The sequence below is a fragment of the Thunnus maccoyii genome, chromosome 6 (assembly GCF_910596095.1).
Source record: "Thunnus maccoyii chromosome 6, fThuMac1.1, whole genome shotgun sequence".
Classification (NCBI taxonomy): Eukaryota; Metazoa; Chordata; class Actinopteri; order Scombriformes; family Scombridae; genus Thunnus; species Thunnus maccoyii.
This window is the reverse complement of record NC_056538.1, coordinates 9060765-9082138: the sequence shown is the minus strand read 5'-3', so window position 1 is coordinate 9082138 and position 21374 is coordinate 9060765. Positions and strand designations below refer to the sequence as shown.

Genomic DNA, 21374 nt, shown 5'->3' with positions numbered 1-21374 from the left:
GCTTCAGTTGTATGTCATCAGCATCAGAAAAACCATAACAACAAAACAAGAAAACCTGTTTTCTCTGAGCTGCTGGTCAGAACAGATTATAACAGAACTAACAGAGGGTCTGAGAGGTGACCAGCTAATGTCTCTTTTTACTAGAATAGAATAATTTACTAGAATAGTACAAATAAATACGAAAGGTATGGCATTCGCAATGAGCCGATGTCACGAAGAGTAAAACCAAATCAATTTCAAAAGGGATTGTTCAAAGTCAAAGGGATTGGCCTTTTAAACAATGTATTATATCTTCCCCTTCAGAGAGGAAGATATGTCTTTGTTAACACCAGGCAGAGCTGAACATATAGAGAGGATGAGAGAACATCAGATTCTCTGCTCAGGACAGCAGTCAAAACATGTCAGACACGCTTATTGCAACAAGACTAGGTCAAAACCTAGTATATGGCTGGACCCTGCACGGTCAATGTGCGACATTGTGGCCAGTTTATTACAGGGATAGTCAATCGCAGTGTCTATAATGTAAATTCCTGGAAATTAAATGTTCATCTGCAATTTTCTGTAGTGGTCCCAGCAATATCTGTGTGTATTGAAGTAGCATATGGTTATGCTACATTTGAGTCCAAAAAAAAAAAAGTTATAAATGCAGTTACAAGATCAATACTTTCCACTCATATCTTAAGATGTTTGAATTGAAAGAGAACTTATTTTAATTTTAATTATAACTGTTCTAATTATCTGGTAACTCCCGCTGCTTTTATCTGTTTCTATCTGCAGATGTCTGTATTCATATGTTTAGGATTAGCATGCTAGGTTAACAGTTTGTCAGCTGTGTCTATTGGAGCACACAAACACTGTAAACACACCTGTCACCTGCTGCCCAGCACAGTGCTGTTAATCCACAGCACGGCACGACAACCCATGCTAACTAGATGCTAACCGCCATGCAGGCTGGTAAAATGGATCTGTGGTGTCTCTTTGTACCTGCAGGTCAGTTCTCCTGTCAGTGTGCGTGTGAGACGCTTCGGTCGGTAAATGTGTGTTTTCGGGGTTGCATTCACTCTCAGTCCCGCTGAGTGAGCGCCGCTCGGGGCTTGGCAGTAAACGTCCCCTAAGGACATAATTTAAACTATTCAGCCAATTAATTTAGAAAGAGTAACAGCCAATTGGGAAACTCCAACACTGGGGAAGATTAGTTCCACATTTCATTTATTTTATTTGACAGGGACAGTGCATATTAATAACATTTCTGAAAATATGCCAGAGTTAGCCAGAAAGGCTAATTTTCATCTGTAAAACATCTGTGATTGTTTTCAGAACTGTGATTCCTCTGCTAATGTTGTTTATTTTGAAACAATTCACCACATTTTACAATAATGTGTTGTCTCGTCACTAGAGAGCCCCTGAAATACACTATTATATTGTATGGCAGGTTAGTGGCTCATATTAGAATCATAATTACATTGATTTTAAGAAAACAACAAAAATCCCATCTGACTGTCCGTAAAAAAACATGTTTTTCCCTCTCGCATTATTCCTGTTCCAACTACACATAATGGAAATAAGATTCAGTTTTTCACAGACACAATGTAAAATAGATGATGGAGAGAAAAGTTCTGACAGTGTCTGTGAAACATATTATTCTCAAGGGGAAAAAGGACGCCTTTTATCACTATGATTCATACAGAGTGAGAGATAAAAAAGGAAAGGCAACACTGGACCTTTTGTGGAGCTCTGGCCCGCTCTCGCACTCTTCCTTCCATGCTGTTACAGTGCAATCTCTTTGACTGGCTGCTATAACATTTATTAATGTAATAATGATTTTATAGTTGAACATTTCACTTCCAGTAAGTTCTGGCTCATTGAGCAAAAGTTCTGTAAATTCTGTAAATATAACATTGATCAAATACCTTTTTATATTCAGAAATGGCTGCAAGTATTTTGCTTCTTTTGCATATTTTAGTTCACATTATCTGTCTGTGAAGGCATCATACAATAATGTTTGCTGTTTGAGTGCAGTCAATTTTATTCAGACTCCTCATTCAGGGTTTGTTTCATCACCCGCTCTAATGCTGCCACCCCAGAGCTTTGTAGGATTACTTGTATTTATAGCTGCTCAATGAGCGTTTACAATGTGATTCCACCAGGGAGGATGAGGCTTCGGACTTCATCACACATCCGATATTTAGACACGCAGACTGGGGAACACCCTGCATATTCATGTTAGAATATTATTTTCGTTTTCATGGCTGTCTGATGACTTGTAAATCATGGCGTACAGAAAGTTGTAGCACTCTACGGTACAGAGTATGATGCCTGGTGCAAAAAATCTCTTCCATTAAGCAGTGAACTGTTTCAATATTTAGTTCTCTGGTGGTATTTTAACAAATATCTGGTTTACATCTGGAACTCTGAAACTGTCAGTGAGATTAAATACCCCAAAGCCTCTATTGCAACATAGATTAATTAAATAGTTGGAAACACAAAACCTTTAACAGGATTTCTTACCCCATGTTATTGTATATCCCCAAGTAAACAAGTGTTTTATTGTATCATGAACTGAGGTTTTGTGGTCTCTCTTCTCTCTTCTTTATCCCTGAGGTCTCAGGCTGCCAGTAGTTCCTGTTCCGCAAGCTTGCACATTTCATAGACAAATATGCATATTTTATTTATTACATTTGGGGTGATAGTCTTCTCTTGGGAAAAGCACAGACACTCATTTCAGTGATTTAAATCAGTTTAATTACTGAAGCGACTGGATAAGAGTCTAATGCAGTCATCTGTTACGTACTGTGAAATTCCCGTAGAAACCTAATGTGGTCCTGGCCGTTTCACTGAACAATTCTGCTATAAAGCACAAAATGTTTACTTCTCATTTATTAATTTGCAGCTCTTAATAACATTTAGTTTGAGTTTTATTATACAAGGCAGTCTCAGTGGAGCTATTTGTTGTTTCAATCCACTGTTGAAAATAAACAGAGGTAAATTGCAAATGTGCTTTACAAATACCTGAACAGATATGCACAGTCTATGTGCCGAGTGGCTGAGATGTAAATATCCTTTAGAAGTCTATATATGTTGTGTTTGTTCAAATACAGGCTTGCCTGCACATTAGGATGCAGTAATCATGTCAGGAAAGCACACTTTCAATCTGAAGCTGCCAGTCAAAGCAGCCACGTTATGCCTGCTGATCTGCATCAGATCCAACAGCAAACACAGAGAGAAGCATGTCCCGTTGTAGAGCCACTGCAGCTGAAATGCTGCTCTTTTGCCTCCATTTCTTCAGGTTTGATGGAGCAGCTGCTCATCAGCTTCCTTTGATATGAGTCCAGTGATGATAACCCCCCATCGGCTAGCTGTGGAGAACAGAGAGATAGAGGAGGGTGGATTTGATTAATTTTCAACAAATTATTTTCACAAAGCACAATTACAAAAGTTTCCACTAGTCAGAGGAAAGATCACTTTCATTCATGACTAAACATCAAATCACCACCAAATACAGAACACATCACCCCTGAACTACTGAGTTTTACATTTATTTACATTATTCATGACCAAACCTGATTTCTACTGTGACTTTACCTTCATTAAAAACACAAACATAATGTATGAACCACCTCCTCTCTGACCACACACATTTTCAACTCTTTTTCAGTCTCATATATTGTTCATTTGGCCTGTCTTATTACAAAATTCACTAGCTGCCACTTCACTGTATTTTCCATCTTGTAACCTACACCAAAAATAAAAGCGACTCCATAACGTCTCACTGAAATTCATGAACAATAATTAAAATAAAAGTTTAAGCCTTTTACACCCCAAATTATAGTGACAATGACTTTGCTTTGTAGAAAAACCCTCAACACTGGCTTCAACACATGTCTACATCTCTATGTAGTTAAGCTCTTCTTTCAGTCAAACTACGAGACAAAAGTTGTACCTTGCTTGCTCTTTTCCTTTATCCTTCAGTTTCTTTGCTGGCCTCCTCTGGGACCTTCAGTAGGCCACTACAGAAAGAGTCAAAGATTGTTTCATCCTCTCTGTATTCTCCGTCAAACAGTTGACAGTAGAAAGGAACAGCTCTCTGCATATCTGACAGAGTTCAGTCAATAGCTTTCCCGTATCTGAGTGAAGGGCATGGATGAACCTACTCTGTCAAGTTTTCTTTTTCAACACTGAAAAAGAACTTTGATGGTGAGTCCATCAGAGCATCACTTTGAAAGTGTGACTGGACCAATGTTTTAGAACTGAGGACTTCAAAACGGCTTCAACTTCCTGTGAACTCTCCACTATTTTAATCTCTCGATCACTCATAGATCAGATAATGTCACAAGCGACGGTAAGAGTGTATTGATGTTGTTTAATTCCCACTTTTCCATTGTCCCAGTGTCACTTTAATGATGTAAAATCACCTTTTCTGTTTGTATTTGTTTTTTCCTTCTTTGGAATTAACATCTAAATAACAAAGCAGGTGGATCAATTTATGATGGGAAATGAAGCAATTAGGATTGAAGTGATTGCTTCAAGGCTCAAATGCAAACAGGGAAACTCAACATTTGAAACTGTTACTCTCAAAAATGTGTGTCGTCACTGGTGCAAACTCAAAGAAATTAAAAGATCAATATGTAGGATTTAGGGGGATCTATTGGCAGAAATGGAATATACAGTAATATTCACAAGTATGTTTTCATTAGTGTATATAACCTGGAACTAAGAATTGTTGTGTTTTCACTGCCTTAGAATGAGTCCTACATAGGGAGTGAGTCCTCTTCCTTGGAGCCATGTTGCACCGCCATGTTTCTACGGTAGCCCAGAACGGAGCGGAACGGAACGGTTCTAGAGAGGGCCTTTCATGAATTTCGCAGCTACTGTAGGTTCTCCCACATGCTTGAAAAGGAGGGGTGAGGGGGAGGCGTCAACCTCATCGCTAGATGCCACTAAATCCTCAATCCAGTCTCACATCAAAATGTGTAATAGCTACATTGGTCCATAGCGCAAAACGTATCAGTTTCACAATAACAGCTCTGTGAGATGCCTACATTTTTTTTTTGTTCTATCCTTTTCTATTGACCTGCGTCCACATCACGTGACTGTCAAGCTTCTGTCCACAAAAAAAGGCTGACAATCTGTGTTTTTTTATTGAAATAATATCATCAAACAGTTACATAAAATAACACAAATAACGGAACAGCTCAGATAACTACACAACACAAAGACAATGATTCAAATAACATGCAAGCTATGTATTTTCAGCAATAGCAGCGTCCATAGCAACCACCATAGCAATGATAGAAAATGTTGCATTCCAATTTCAATTTTCTCACTATAAATGTTATCAAAATGCATTTTAATGCTGAAACTATCTTTATATATATTATATATTGCATTTATAATATATATTATAAATCCACTGAGAATAAGAGGAATGGGAGCCATTTTTTGTTTTGTTCTTGCAGACAGAAACTTGACAGTCATGTGATGTGAACACAGGCCAATAGAAAAGAATAGACCAAGAAAATGTAGGCATCTCACAGTTTTAGAGCGTTTTTGTGAAACTAATGTTTTGCACCGTGGACCAACATAGCTATAATACATTTTAACGTGGTTAAAATGTGGGTTGAAATCCTACACAGTAGTCCTTTAAAAGAGAGACAGGATTAGCTGTTACACTAAAATATAGCAGTGATCTTTGTGTGTGTGCCTAATTATGTTTGTGTGTGTTTTCCTGGAACTACTATGCATTCTGTATATGAATAAAGAAGTCCTGGCAGCAGTACACCTAGAATAAGCATATGAAGTGAATAAATAAGTATTCTTATGTACAGCACACACACACACACACTAATCCAATTTACAGGTGCTTGCTACAAAAACATCTGTGACTTCACCAACAATACCACCTCCTACACATGTCAACAGTTGACACTCCACTGAGACACCAGATGGATACAGGTGGATTTGTCACAGTGGTGTTCTGCTTGGTTTAAGCAACTCTTATTAAGTAACTTTTATATGTTTTTTTCTAATTACTTTCTCCACTACTACACCTACTGTGTAACAGATATAAATGCCTTAAATGACCCATGTTTTCCTGACAGATGATCTTTTGCATTCATGTGAATAATGACTGTCCTGTATATGTCTCTGTAATCTCTATTCATGGATGAGGAAGAGGAGGAAGGACAGTTGAAGGAGAAGAGTGGGATTTTCTATGGACTGTTGGTTTCATTGTTTAGCTGTCTGCCACAACAACAACACATTAAGAAAAGCAGCCACTGGTTTGATGGTTCATTCATTAAAAATTTTTTTAAAAAACTGCACTCAGGAATTGAATACTGTTACATTACCAACACTGTCAGACTTCATCATGAAATTACATATGCAGGGAAAAAATATGAAGCCATTCCCTATTTAGCAGGAGATCATTAAACACTAGAACCACCAAGGGGTCATTTTTACCCCCCTGGCATTTTCAAATGCATGTTAAAATAAAACCCCTACATCTCTCAGTTCATGACTTTTCCTAAAATGGGTTTATTAATCATTTAGTGAATTATGGGGGGTGTGGGATAAAAGGGGAAAAAAAAAAGATCATTTATATCTCGAACCACTGAGGGGTCACTTTTATCCCTCACAGAAAGTGCTGTGCGATGCCATGCTCAACATTCGTGCCCCACATCTGCTTGCTTAGTAACGATCATTGTTTCGACAAATTTTGATAAGCAGGCTGCCGTATCACAAGCTAAAACTAGCTAGATTAGATTAGATAGATAGATAGATAGATAGATAGATAGATGGATAGATAGACTTTGACTTATATATTGATGTTCAAGTTTGCTGTCGTGTTTGATACGTTCAACTTTAAAACCCCCACCTCTGCTTTATAGATAATATCACCATTAAAGTCTGAGTTTTAAATGACACAAGGCTTTTCTCTTTCTTATCAACAGTTATCTTCTTGTTATCTGTGAAAAAAGTATAAAACTATTTTGTAGTTGGTAACATTGTGCCAACAACAGCATTTGCTTTCTGAATTGCCAAACCAGAACATGTGCAGTTCATTTTTTGTTGAGAGTCAATAAAATTCAGAGGTGAAACTGTGTGGCACAGGTAGGCTTCAACAGCATGTCTTTTAATCTACACGTGTGTGTTGGAAATACTACTTCTTTTTTTTTTTACCAGTCATGGCAGAGGTCATTAAACTATCGCTCCAGAAGTAGTATGTTCATTTTTAAATCTTTCATGAATGTATACATGCAGATTTGAATTGTTTTTTTCACACCTGAATATGTAGATTTACTAAAACTTAAGCCCTTGGTTATAACATCCATGAATTATTTTACATCACAATTCACACACACACACACACACACACACACACACACACATTTAATCCCAGCGCCAGAATTAAATGATTAAATGATTGAAGCAAAGTTAAAGATAAATTCTTACACTCCATTATCTCTGATCTATCCCTCTGGCCCATCTCGGAGAGGTGGGACAGCCAGAGATTTGCCCAGAGTCTTCTCCACCAGGACCAGAGTCAGCCCAGCAGACCTGAGCGTGTCCTACAGTTAGAGGGGCCACACATCACCGGGACACACACCCAACTATTAGTCCAGTCTCTCTGGAGAACATCTGTCAGCTGATAATACACTCGGCTGATGGAGAGGACTGAGGAGAGATAACAGTGAAGAAAATGGTGAAGTCAGGCTGTCTGTCTGTGGAGAGGAAGACAAGCTTGTGATTGTCTGAAAAAACGAGTGACAAGGTGGTGTGTCGCGAAATGAATGTCTCTTCATCCACTGGTGCTGTCTTGTCATCACAGATGGATGTTGTCAAACAGCTAAATGATGTCTGCATTTCCCTCACTGACTGGAGCAGCAGACAACATACACACACACACAATACAAATGCACCTTCAAACACTTTTACTGGTTTAAACTTGACTACTCAACCAAAACACAGCCAATATTAAGCAATATTGATATTGATCTTTGTGAATATTTACAATTCAGGGTACATTTTCCATTTATTTAGTTTGTTGAATTATATAATAAAGTCAACATGACAATTACAAACCACAGATTCAGTTCTTTTCCATAAAACTAAGAATTAATGAGTAAATACATTTACTAATAAATGAATACATTTTCCCTGAAGTTGTCAATGTTGGTGGCTCTCAGGCTCTCAGGCTCCAATGATAGAACTGTCTGGATTACAGCTGTACAAAACAGTGCTGGCTGTATCTGAAAACAAGTGACAAAGGCTGTGCTTTTTAAAATGTTGAGATGATCAATGTCAACACTGGACTGCATCTTGCTGTGTGTGAATTCTCAGTAGAAGTAGAAAAAATGTTTCCTTCACACTCACTGACAAAAAAAAAAGAATGAACAGTTGAACAGATGACAGGTGTAGTTAGTGTATTGTTTGCTTGTTCATGTCAGTTTTCAGCAGTCAGACACAAAATTGTAATATCAGTGAGAGCTCCTTTGAAGTGTTTTGGTGGAAAGTGTAAAAGAAAGGTTTAAAAGTTATCTCTGTACTCTGTCACTATTTTCAGACAATGGCCACGAACTTTTGATCAGATGCTCTTTATGTGATGACCACAGATCAGTGATGAGATAATTGCTTCCCTGATGAAAGCAGGACTTTTGGGTAATCAGATAAGCCTTCTAATCAAAAGGCTTAAAATGCTCTATACCCAATTGCATGCTGGGTTATGACTCCATGATTGTCAATTAGCCCATATCAGATAGCGTGCTGTGGAATAACGGAGGTTACAATATTGTAACCTTAGTTCTATTAGCAAAGGCGGCGCCCTCCACTGGACTATACGCGTAATACTCTCCTCCAATCAAAAGCACGTATTCACCCACTGAAATTTGCGTAAACGCAGCTGGCCGATCAGGACGTGCCTACCTGAATACGTGTGAAGGAATATCACACAGGCTCCACCCTCAACTGTACTCTATGGGTACAGTGGGTGGAACCTGATGAATGAACGCCCTGCCGCAACATAACATCAGACCCAGCCTCACTGATCCTGACCGGCTAAGGTTAGACACTGCAGCCCACCTATTTCTTAAAGCCAAGGCCGCCTCAGCAGCGAGGTAGGGGGCCCAACCAACCCAGATAGTATATCACTGAAGCGGGCGAGGCCATGGCCTAACCTCACAAGGGTCTATTGTCACGCAACAGACCTCTGCGCATCCCATTCCCCGGGTCATCAGGGAGCACAGGAAAAATGCAGGTGTATCATGTACAGAGGGGGGTCAGGTGAAACACAGCTGACACACTCACCCACCTTTTTCACCAGTCTTGGTTCGATCCAGTGAGCACAGACTGTGAAAAGGAGCCCGACATGTAGAGTGTAGAGTGTGCACAGACCACAGTGGGATGGTCTCTTCCTGCCTGCCCATAGTATTGGGAGATGCACTCACAAAGCCACCCAGCAAGGCATTTCTTGGATAGGGCCTTTTTTAGTCACACCATTCCAGTAGCACACAAACAACTGTTCTGTGTGTCAACATGCTAACATGTGAACTGGGCAAAGCAGATGCAATTTTGCCTCCATGGCACCAGTCCTCATCCGATGTATTTCTCCCTGACAGAGAGATAATGAACCCTGATGCAAATTATCAGTAGAAAATGATAGCTTTGTAATGGTTTTCGAAGACGCTGTATAGCTTAGCCATCTAAAGAAAAATATTTTAGAGGTCCACCATATAAGGTTTATCTACACTGCCCATTAGGAACGATGTGTATAACACCACATCTGACAGCTTCAATGTCATTCTAGTCAGAGTCTGAGCTTCACCTCTTTAACCTCTCCAAACCTTATTTTTCTCTTTTATGTTCCACTTTGCTGCGCTAATTAAGATCAGATATGAGTTAATGAAATGTTATCTATACTGAACACCATCAAATTGTCCAGTTTTCCATCTGTGCAGTAAGTTTTTTTTTTTTGTTTTGTTTTTCTGACTAACTCGCTGTCAGTGTTGTGTGGGCTTGCTGAGCAGTTCTCTTCATCACAGCCTCTGAACACGACTCTTTTAAACATCAAGGACCAGTGACCATCTGATTCATGCTGCAGGTCATTTGCTTTGTACCAGACTGTGAAGCTTCAGCTAAAGATTCATTAAGAATCCTGTGTCACTTTCTTCAGACGTTGTTCAGCAGTTCAGCATTACACAAAGTTCTAATACTTTGATGCTATAATGCTTTTTCTGTGTCAGACTGGAACCTGTTTTTAGCTCTGATCCTTATGAGATCTCCCATCACGGGAAAAGTGGATTTCTGTCACCTTTATATGTTAAGGAGACTAGGGTGGAGATAATCTCCTCTTACTTTCTCTTGCTGTATTTTCTTTCTTTTTCTCTGCTTATTTCCTTCCTTCCCCTACCTTTTAGTAATTATTCCCACATACAACACCTCATTGTTCTCTCCTCTCTGACCATTGTTTCCCTCTAGCTATCATCACAGCTACTTCAAAGTGCAGTCCAATGAGAGAGAGGCATACAACAGCTCTCAGCATGTATTCAGAATGTGTTCGGCTCTGGAATATAAAACAGGATGTTTGTATCTGATGTGTGTCATTTGTCTTGCTCTGGTGTTTTTGCAGCATATGTATACAATGTTACAAACTTTGTGCAGTCAAGTGAGTGTCTTTATGACTAATGTGCTTAATTCTGAAGCATATGCTTCTCCAGTCACTGTAAAAGAAAAAAAAAAAATCAAGCAGGATTATATTTTGTCTTTTATGTTTTGGAGTTGGAAGTCATCAAGTGACAGAAGCTTTTGCTACAATGTTCTTTCTGTGGTCTCTGTTTGAAAATCTAATTAGAGCTTAATATTGTCCTCATGAAATGATCCTCATAAGAATGAGGTAATGTGATTAAAGTGCTGGCGGCTCTGCAGGCCTGGACATAGTTTGGTTTGGTTTTCCAAATCTCATTATGTCTCCTCCATGTGGTTGAAGCTCAGATGTTACTGGGATGCTTTTGTTCAATAGTTGACTTCTTCACAACTACTGACATCTTAAAAGAAAATATTAAAATCTAGTCGAACATGTCTCACTTCTCATAGGGTGTGATTACTTTGCTAATCAGCAGCTCTCAGCAGCAAAAAGAATTTGTTACTTTACTCATTACATGACTTTTGTTACTCAGTCCAGTGTCATCAAAGGTTCCTCCTCACAAATCCAAATACTCTACAACTACATCATGTGTACATGTGTACAGTCAGAACACAAGACAGCCTTCAGTTTGAAAGAATTTACACTACTGAGATAGTAATCACATTACAGTAACCTGTTACTAAGTAATGTGTTGCTGCCTAACACTGGATACATAATTTCTATTTTTTTATCTGTCTCATAGCTCACCAATAATCAGTATCCATCTGTCCCAGCTGTTTGTAACTCATCTCTCTGTTCAGTTTACTTTATTCATACTGTAATATTGCAAGGAAGTAAACAAAAATGCACAAAATTAATGTGTATTTCACTCTTTTAAGATGAAATATGAATTCTCTCTTGCTAAGTACACAATGAACAGCAACATCAAGATTGCCGACTTATTTGACTGATGTTAAGGTATTTATCTAGTCACATAGTCTCCATAGAAATATGCAGTACTGAATGACTGTTAAACTGTGTACTTCCACTGTCAAACATAATAGTGTTCAGCTTTGCCTGCAGTAATGCCTGTATTTACAAAGTCACTCTTGTGTTGAGAGCTTTGCACGGTTCAAGGCCGCTGAACTGTTGACTTCAGGCTGCATTCACTCTACAGTGTAATGTAATACAATGAAAACACAGGCAGCTTTAGTAAGATCAATACAGACATAAGCTTTATTCCCACTAAAGCTGGGAACTGATTTTATTTCTTTTAAACTTATCTAACATGTAATTTTTGTATTGTAATTGTTAAATCTGGGTACATGAAATTTAAAGTATACAAAGTAAAACAAAATAGCAATATGAATTAAAGAAATGACTTGGGGGGGAAAAAAGAGGCAAACCACAACAAACATCAAATTATTCTGCTCTACCTATACATTTTACAGTTAAGATCCAAATGTAAAAGCCACATTTGAAAGCAGGTTCAAGTTCAAAGGACAAACAGGAAGGCCACAGCAATTCTTTATTTCAGAGAGATTCCTCATATCAGAGGGTCAAATTGATTTCCAATAGAATTTTCCCACAGAGAGAAGGAAAACAAAGTACAATAACATGAATAGACAGAAACTTTCTTTCATGGAGAAAAGTCTGGATACTCTTGGCAGCAGATGTTTTTGTTCCAACTTTTTCATTAAATCTATACTCCAGATTTCTCCCTCTCTCTTCTAAATGACCAATGAGCAGAATTTCAACAACCAGCTGGAGCACTCAGGTAGGCATAATTGTATTATTCAGAGTTTTGTACAACTGCAAAGTAGACATGCTCTTTGTGTACTGGCCTGTATCAGAGAAGCATCTGCACTCCGCAAACTCACATCTGTAAGACCCATCTGGAGCATGAAATCTGCCTCAACGATACAGAAGTTAGTTTTGTAACAGTGGACGAGAATATGATTCGAGGTTGTCTCACTCACAACCTGCTTCTTCTTGTAGGGTAAGATATTATAAATAAAATGAGTGTGACTGTGTGCAGAATTTTTAGACATTTGAACACTTTTTGAGAACTTTTCAAAACCTCAATTAAGCATGGACGACGCTAAGTCTTCAGTCTGATGTGTTTTGCCTTTAAGGTTCACATTATTCAGCTCGTTATGCATATCGTTTTTTTTTTCTTTTTTGCATGTGTTGACGTTATTTTCTACAATCATATTTAAAATGCCAGGATGTTTGCAGGTTGATGAGTAATAAGCCTCAAACAAATTCTGCCACACCCCCCCATGTTGTTGTACCAGAACTGTCGCAGTGAATAACAGATCTCAATGGCAAATTAAAGTGAATACCTCAGATAGGTTTAGCTGTATCTTTCAATTTACATATTATTTACATATAATGAGTTATTTGTGTCAGATTGACTATACAGTATTTGTCTACTTGGATATGTTCTGATACTGGTCTTTAAGCTTATAATGTTTAACTTTAGATGACACTTGATTCAACTTTATTACATTACTGAGGCCATATTTGTGTTGCCGTACTAGATTTAGGAGGATTTTTCTTTTTTTTTTTTTACTTTCCCTTCTTTCACTCTTTTCCCCTATTAAACCTTCTTTTCATCTTTCTGTGCTGGCTTATTCGCCTCTTCAGTAAACCCTGTAGCATCTAAGTCATCTTTCACAGAGTTCAGAAGTTTAAGAGCTGCATGAAATCCCTTTTTTTTTTTTTTTTTTTTCCCTTCATATATCACTGTTTGTGTCAGGGCTTGCTGGAGCTCCAAGCTGCCCCGTCATAGTGCTTCACTCCACTGGGTTGTAGGAGGCCACCTATATCCTCTAATCCCTGTCTGATCTCACATGGTCAACTTCTTATTGTCCACTTCTCTGCTCTCTGAACAATGAGTATGTGGAAGGAGGGATTACAACCTTTGTGGGTGATTATGTTTGTGTTCATGGGTGGTGCTGGGTTACTGTTATACATCAACAATGTTAATCAAACAGCAGAGAGTGTACTTTCTCAGTCCAAGACCGAATAAAAAAAGAAAGTAAAGAAACTGAGTGAAATATGCCATCATGAACACACGTTAACGTTTCTCTCCAAAGTCACAACACAATTGCTTCTTTCTACTTTCTTTACAAAGCAGTTGAAGGTGAAAAGTGACACTGGTTGATCAGTCTTACATTTGAAAACTATAACAAACAACAACAACAAAATAGATAAATAAAATTAAGTAAATTTAGACCATAAATGAGACCAGTCACTTTTTTTAGTTGAGGAGTAAAGAAAAAAGTCAAATATTTTCCTCTATGAATAAATATTAGTGGCAAACCAGATTTTGCTGCTGTGTCACTGAGTCAGAGACACTAATCAATATTCACAGCATCTTACTGCATTTTATTTATTCATGGCCCAGTGTGGGCTTAATCTTCAGAAAATCTATGAATTATACCTCTGACTTTTTAATACTGATTCCTAAATTTGTAGTGAAAGGCTCCTTTTGTGTCACATTAATTCTACTGTGTAAATCAGTGTTGTGACGTTTGCTGAGGATGCTGGCCGGTGATCCAGATACTGTAGACTCCTGTACATCCATTACCACTTTTAAAGAAATTTGTCTCATTGTCAGATTCTTCAGTTAGAGCTCAGCTCCTCCGGCTACAGAGAAGGTTATTATTCTGGGCACTGAGACACATTACATTTATTTCTTGGGTTTCTGCGGACGTGCGGCAGCAGATATGAGAAATGTGATTTGACTCTTGCTGCGGGGGGTAAGGCAGATATGAACCAGTAAAAAGCTCTGGCAGCTGTTCAGTAGCTGTAAACCTGCAAAGTGAGAAGAATGAGTCCGACTGAAGAGTCTAGTCACATCTCACAGAGACAGCAGCAGGAAGACCAGTGTAGGCCAACATCCTCTGAGGCATTTGGTCTCTTCATATGAAAGGATGATGAACTGCCTGATTAATTATTGATGAGCAAAAGTTCAACACTCTCCGCCTCACCTGACTAAATACTCCCAGAACTAATATTATAGTAGTGTACTACAAATACAATCCTTACTGTAACCTTAAAGGTCCATGCCATTGTTTTTGCATATTCGTTTTAGCCAACTTGTAATAGCCAATGATCCCTTTTAAGCAATTATCTTACTCCTTAGCTACTCGGGAGGGAGGATTTAACAGCTCATCATTTGGAATAGTTTCTGCTTGTCTGCTGTCAAAAACTGGACTAGACTGTGTGCTGGAGAACTGTAGTTGTCCATGGAAACAGTTTCCCACATCACGCTGAAATATTTCCTCAGGAGAATGTAATCTTTGATTATAATTGTGTCAGCAGATTGTGTCAGCAGATCTGAGAGTTTGACCTTGATATTCTGCTTCCCAACATCTCTGATGTAGAAAGAGGAGGAGGCTAAAGACTGAATCCTGGTTCTCCTACTCAATGGGTACAGACCGTCTATTACAGACAATGTAAAGTAGTCTTTTCTCAGCACTTAAATTACAGGTATTTTCTTGTGACACAAAGCATTGCTAAATCAGCTTTTGTTGTAATTACTATATTAAGACAGACCTGCTAATGTGTAGTTTCAGAGGAAACACTGTCTTCACCAATTTACTTCGAATTTACACAAATCCTTAGAAATTGAGGATCACTTTGAAACTCATTATTTTTCTTTGTCCTGTGTGATGCTGAAAAGGTGGTAATTTACTCTGTTGTTGAGGAGCTTTGTTTGATTCTAGGTAATGAAGGAATGAATGAATTATTTCTGGAGTTGAATACACTGAATATTTAGGCACTGATTAACACAATAGATCCTTTAGAGAGGGACGCAATCATACTGTGGGATGATTACTTGAAAAGATGGATTTTTTTAAGACTCAGGACCAATTAAGAACAACTCAATGAGAAATATTTGGGTTCAATACTCAATGACTTGATATTATTTCTGTCCTTCTGAGGCTGAGACTCTTCTGTGATCTGCCATCAACATCTCAACTAATGCAATAGAGTGTAATCTCAAGGATGCATAGCGGTTAAAATGAATTTACAGCAATCCACTATTCAACAAATGATCATTGTATTTGATTGAAGAGTTGTAACAATCTCTAATACCACGGTGTTCTGCAGCATGGCCTTTGTTCTTGAGATGAACCCCACCAGGTGGCTTTATTTCTTTCCAGCAGCTCAGTCTCACTTTATTTCAAGCTACTCAGTCTATTGATTCTATTAATGAATTTAAAATACAGTGAGCAAGAACTTACACGTGTTTTTTCAACTGACAGGATGCTCACTTTCATGTAGTGGAGGAAATGACATTGAATATATGAAAGCAGAACCTTTTAAGAGATGCACGATTGAACTACTGGGCTCAGTGATTTGACCACTTTTATTATCTACAGTACCATTGCCAACCAGTATTTCATAATGCTTACACTAATTATTAATTTTCCAACAGTGGAGCTGTTCCACATGCAGGTGGTACCGTAATATCAGGTTTCATTCAGACGTCCCACTGACTCGTCTTGGCCCTGATTGACACTTGAATGGATAATTATAACCCTGTACTAGAAACAGTATGCTGGGATCACAGCTTTACCACTGTGCTAGAGTTTAAAGGAAAGAGAGAGAAAATGATAGACAGCTCCCAGTGACTTAACATCTCCTCCAGCTGCATTTGGAGAAGGAGCAATCAGTATGTTTCTAAAACATCAGAATCCCATGGTTGAAAATATATAATAAAAAAGATAATATAGTTTTAGATTAAAACTAATTAATCTAAAGTGGTCTTGACAATTTGCATACCCCACTGCTTATCTGAAAAAGAGGTAATTAGTGGTTAAGCTCAAACTAAACTTGCCTACTAATGACAGTGTTTGACAGGTATTCAAATGAAATCTTGACCCCTGTCAGCCTCAAGCTAAACCTCCAAGTCCCTGACAATCTTTTTACTGTATAGTTAAATCAGACTTTCTGCTTATAATTGAACACTACAACCCTATTATCATTATTATCATTAGCTTAGTCATTTATATTCCCCTGTCAGTCATTTTAGATGTTACATGTAAATCCTTCATTTTCTGAAAAGAAAATGTTTGATTCACACGTCAATGATGAGTGGGAGGTTGTGCCAATCAGTGGGTGAAAGTGAACTTAGGGCACTGAACAAGACTGTGTGGGTAGAATCATATTTTCTATTATTACAATTACTTTTATTCAGTTTTTTTATACAGACTTATGTAATCTTGTAAGGCCTTAAGTCAAACCCAACAGGAGCTGAGGGGCTGTCTAGCTTTAAATGTGAAGCTTTAATTTAGTTTTCTACCTCCCTTTCTGCATCAATGTGGACACACACATAGAAGGATCTGTAAGGTTTGGAAATCCTTACATAGACAATCAAACAGAGCATGCGTTTCATAATGTGATGCTATCTATGGAAATTCTTAAAAGGGTCCCTCCTGTGTCTCTCTTTGGTATCGTTGGCTAATAGTTGCTATATCCAGATCGTCTTTTAGTTTCCATTTCCTCCCTTTTTAAGACCTCAGTATAAATACTTACAATATACTAGGGCTGCTCAATTATGGCAAAAATCATAATCACGATTATTTTGGTCAATATTGAGATATCAATTATTTAACATGATTACTCCTTGACTCATGGAACAGAAAAGCTCCCATTTTATTAAATGTAGCAATTCACTCTGACTCTGAGCATCTCATGGAGACCTCCTGCGTTTTTTTTATGCTCCGAGGCTGTTTCTGTGATGTTGCACTTGCTACGGTGGGCGGGGAAATAAAATCAATGAATCAATAAATACAAACACTGTTGATTTCTTCCTGTGGAGCAGACAGGAAAACTATTTTGGTTCAGTAAATTTCTGCTGTGAGTCAACCTGGTGAAGGCAGGTTAGCCGGCTGCTGGTTTGGGGCTCCTTCTGTGGACAGAGATGCTGAATGCGGGTTGGAGGTTTTTAAGGAGGGGCGAAAGCGCATCACTGTAAAGGAAATGGGGTGCGCTGGATTTATAACACAAGACAAAATGAGAGCATCATTGCAAAACAGAATGCAGCACAATAATCGTTTTATCGCAATTAGCTTGTTGTTAATCATTGTAATCCAAAATCGTAATTGAAAATAAAATTTGATTAATTTCCCAGCCTTATGATATACTTACTTATTATGATAAATAAGCATTTAGTAATGCATTTGAAGAATACCATAAAGAATAACAGATAGTAGAAAGCTGATACAGTCAAAGGAGGACTACTCTTTTAGATGGACAGTCGTCACTGGGGACTTGACCTTTGGCACTTTGGATCGGTGAGGCATGATGCTCTCTGAAATGTCTAGTGTCACTGCAACAAAAGAGCCTGCCCTCCAGTATGTATATAAAAAGAAGAAAGACAGCATAAATAAGGTAGAAAAGTGACAGAATCACAGGTACAAGAATAAAAAAACAAAACATTTGGTGATGTTGGAAATGTGAGGGTTTCTCTCTTTTCTCCAGGAAAAAGACAGTGAAGATGGCATTGAAATGAAATAGGTGTGTGGTCTTGGCATTGCTTTACTCTGAGTGGACATACTCGGTCTCTGTGTGGTTGGCTGTCTTAATCTATCAGTATACCCAAAACCAAATCAAGATAAATGTGTTCAGAGTGACAAAATGGCAGCTTTAAAAACAAAGCAAAGCACCACATTTGTCTTCAGTTCTTGCAGTGTTTACCCCCTTCAACACTGTCAGCTACTTCTTCTCTTAACCCTTTGTATTCCTCTATATCCCACAAGCTCCTCCTGCCTACATGAATTTCACTGAAAGACCAGTGAGCAGTCACAGAGAGCAGATTTGCTGCTCAGTAGCCTTTACAAATACACATTTGATTTTGTTTGTTTTAAATGTCCTCCAGAGGGACAGACAACTCATGTTCCAAGAACAAAGGATACAGTCCACTGGAATTACATTTCCAGAGTTCCATCTGCTCTCTCCTTATAAGATGTATCCTTGTATATGTAAGAAATGTCTGCTGGGCAGCGAGCCGTTTCTGATAAAGCGTTAAAAGTTACCCAGTGAGACCAGTCTCTCTTGGATGACTACATTATGGCTGAGGACTGTGGTCTGTGAAATCAGGAAATTTACAGAAATTTGCAGTGATTTATTTATTTTTTTATTTTTTTTATTTTTTTTCACTGCAAATTTGTGTCAGTTAAGTCTGTTTATGTGGTAAGTTTTATGGACAGAATAACCACAGTTGAAAGGGAATCACAAACTATTTTTTTATCATGAGCTTCTGAGTATAGTTAATGAGTACCTGACACAACAACAGAACAATATTACATTGATGGAATCAGCAGTGGTGGAGAAAGCATTGAACTACACCATATACCGCTGCTGCTGGTTAATTTATATTCTAACAATTTACCACAGTTGTTTGTTTTACCATAAACTTTTCATTTACACAGCAATATAACAATCAGATATGTATTGTGGAGTCAAAGGTGTCTTCTTCTAACAGAGTAACAGCAGTCCCGGCAGCAGAGTAAAGTAACTGGCTGGGCTCCCCCCAAGCAACATCGCGACTCATCTATTGCCCCGTGCAACCTGCACAAACATCAGCCATGCTTAATTTGCAAACAATAATGCATTAACAATCACTCATGACTGTGTAGTGGTAGCCAGTGGGTGCAGTGCAGTGCAGTCAGTAAACCTCACTCCCTTAAGAGATGTGCTGGCAATAGATGCTAGCGCCCATGGGTCTAAACTTCCTTGCTAGCGCAACCTCCCTCCATATGAGGTCATGAGTTTGAGTTCAGTGCTGGACTGTGCTCGTCTACACGAGGCAGGTTACAACGGCTGTTTAATTTTATTGTGGCTGTTGTGGCACCAAACACAAGTCATCATCATTGCGTCACCAAAATGCACGCATATGCATGCTTACACACACAGATGAAAGCAAGTCCTTTGCCTGACAAATTCAAGTGCCATAATGTCTAAATGGCCACAAAGGGAGCACCAATGTCCAAAAACAAAACTCATACAACACTGGCAAGTGAAGCCTGTATGCATCCTTCAGTTCACTCACAAGTGGTGCAAGCATAAGAATATTGCACCAATCAATCAATAACTGCAGATATTAAAGTCCGTTCCTACCTTGAAAACATCTTCCTCCTGGTTTTATGTGTAGCAAAGTCCTTGATTAGAGCAGTAAAGTCCAGGGTTCTAACAATGTCACTTTCCAATTGATCAATGACAAGTCAAGCATGATTCTGTTTTAATTTAACTTGTTTTTGAACATTAGCCCTGGCATGCTAACCTCAGCTAGCCGCTTTCAAACCTCCCGCTCTGGTGTCACACACCGACAAACAGCTGCTGGACGGCTTCTGTTTCGGAGCAGATACTAAACAGGAGGACCGATATCTCACTTTGCTCTATATTTCATATCATTTTATTAATTTTCCCGAGCCTCGTGGGCCCTTTCATGTTGCCGGGCCTAGGGCTTGAGCCCCGGTAAGCCCATGCATTAGAACGGTGATGATGCTGATTTCTCGTGGGAGGACCAAGTTCCTGGATGGGGGGCCAGGCCAGGTGGGCTACTGATAACCTCCCCTTCTTACTTGGACCTGCAAAATAATTAAATAAATGCATACATAATAAATTAATGAGCATAAAGCTGAGTTTAAGACAGGCAGAACACACACACGTGTACACACAGTATATGTATATATATATACATATACTATATATATATATATACATATACTGGGTGTGCCCGAATACAAATATGTTATTCGGCAAAGCACAAATAGTTGGTTTTTTACGAATATTTGTTTCATACAAATATTTTAAAAATTGTTTGTTTTTCAGGAAGAAAAAAAAACAAAACATGCTAAATACCAGCACGCAGGTCGGTTACATCACTAGCTCAGTCTCTCTCCTCTGTGCCTCTGTAACTCTATCAGCAGGTCTCAACGAGGGGGGGTCACATCCACCTGCTATATGATGCACATTTCCTAATTTGGACATCACTCCCGGAGTTGGGGGTGTTCCCCAGAGATAAAGCTGAGCTACTGATACATGCAAAGTGCTCCCAAGGGACCTGTTGTTTACCTTCTCCTTACCACAAAGTAATGCAATAATCGCCTTTGAAGTTCTTTCAAACATGGTACACGCTGTGCTGTCTCTATGTTATGGGTGTATAAACAGGTAGAGGTCTGTCTGCAATGAGGTGATGAGTAAAGTTTTAGCTCAGTAGTCAGTGCAGTCATCTATGATCTGGGAGACTTTAATTTTCTAAAATTAAAAGTGTAATAAAAACAAAAACAGGATTTTTAAGCCTCTTTCTCAAATTCAGATACAAATACTGGGCTCTCTTCACATCATATATATATATATATATATATATATATATACATATATCAGTGGTGGCTGGTGACTCAAAAAATTAAGGAGGACGGGAGGAAAACTAACATGGAATCTTACAACAAACCACATCAAACTATATCATTGTCCCACCTGTTGAAATTGGAGGGGTGGGGGCCAATTTTATATGCCAATAAAACAATTTGTTTGAGTGGTGAAAAGGCTGCTTCTTTAAAGACATTTAGCATATACATAATGTCTCTAAACACACACACACACACACACACATATAGTTATTAGTCAGTAAGAAGCTGATTCCTGTGTAATGTAATGTAACACAAACATACATAACAGCTTACAGTACGTTTTTGCCCAGAAATGTGTAAAGTTACCCTTTGATAATTATGTG

The 21374-nt window shown here is 38.5% G+C and overlaps 1 long non-coding RNA gene across 3 annotated transcripts; it reads right to left on the bottom strand.

Moving 5' to 3' along the window:
* Positions 1-1230: 1230 nt before the first annotated feature.
* On the bottom strand, positions 1231-20158 carry LOC121898222. 3 transcript variants are annotated; one of them, XR_006096383.1, is made up of 4 exons: positions 19757-20158; positions 7453-7674; positions 3941-4007; positions 1231-3356 (listed from the first exon to the last, which is right to left on the bottom strand). It is a non-coding gene; the product is annotated as an uncharacterized LOC121898222 (long non-coding RNA). The 3 variants fall into 3 exon arrangements; XR_006096384.1 differs by lacking the exon at positions 19757-20158 and adding an exon at positions 9308-9441; XR_006096382.1 differs by lacking the exon at positions 19757-20158 and adding an exon at positions 8579-8699.
* Between the last annotated feature and the right edge of the window lie 1216 nt (positions 20159-21374).